The sequence below is a fragment of the Malania oleifera genome, chromosome 2, assembly GCF_029873635.1.
Source record: "Malania oleifera isolate guangnan ecotype guangnan chromosome 2, ASM2987363v1, whole genome shotgun sequence".
NCBI classification, from domain to species: domain Eukaryota; kingdom Viridiplantae; phylum Streptophyta; class Magnoliopsida; order Santalales; family Ximeniaceae; genus Malania; species Malania oleifera.
In genome coordinates this window covers 76,813,022-76,813,939 of record NC_080418.1, presented here as the reverse complement: position 1 = coordinate 76,813,939, position 918 = coordinate 76,813,022, and the positions used below count along the sequence as shown (strand labels likewise).

Here is a 918-nt window from a genome sequence, read left to right as displayed (position 1 = left end):
AAGGCCACGCATGGTTTAGTGTCATTGTGCACTATGCCCAATGATGACAATCCGAATGTCAACACTGCACATAGCATGTCTCAACACATATCACCGCATGGCCACGTAGGAATGTCAATGCTACACAGCATGTCAGCGCATCGCCACACATGTACTCTCGATACCATTCTTTTATACTTGGTACACTTTAGCATTATGTGCTTTTATTTAAGTTTCAAACCTCTAGCCAGTTTGCTTGAATTTGGGAGGGACGAATCGAAGCGACATAGGGCTGAATCTCAGTGGATCGTGGCAGCAAGGCCACTCTACCACTTACAATACCCCGTTGCAAATTTAAGTCATCTGCAAAGGATTCTACCCACTGCTCGAAAGAAATTTTACTTCAAGGAAGCCTACACGACTCATCTGCAGCGAGGTCTTGACCTTCGACATGTGCCTTTGGGGGCTATAAGGCCCCTACTAAGGGTCGGCAAATGGGCAATGGGCACATGCATCACTTCTAGCCTGGATTCTGACTTAGAAGCGTTCAGTCATAATCCAACACACGGTAGCTTCGCGCCACTGACTTTTCAACCAAGCGCAATGACCAATTATGCGAATCAACAGTTCCTCTCATACTCGGTTTAATTAGTATTGCAACACTGTCATCAGTAGGGTAAAACTAACCTATCTCACGATGGTATAAACCCAGCTCACGTTCCCTATTGGTGGGTGAACAATCCAACACTTGATGAATTCTACTTCACAATGATATGAAGAGCCGACATCGAAGGATCAAAAAGCAACGTCGCTATGAACGCTTGGCTACCACAAGCCAATTATCCCTGTGGTAACTTTTCTAACACCTCTAGCTTTAAATTTTGAAGGTCTAAAGGATCGATAGGCCACGCTTTCACAGTTCGTATTCGTACTAAAAAT

At 44.6% G+C, this 918-nt stretch overlaps 1 non-coding gene across 1 annotated transcript in view; it reads right to left on the bottom strand.

Annotated features, from left to right (window-relative positions):
* Positions 1-250: 250 nt before the first annotated feature.
* Positions 251-918, bottom strand: part of LOC131150064 (28S ribosomal RNA) — a 3,355-nt gene continuing 2,687 nt past the window's right edge. The window contains exon 1 of the ribosomal RNA XR_009135449.1: positions 251-918. This exon is cut by the window's right edge and continues 2,687 nt beyond it. This is a non-coding gene — a ribosomal RNA (28S ribosomal RNA).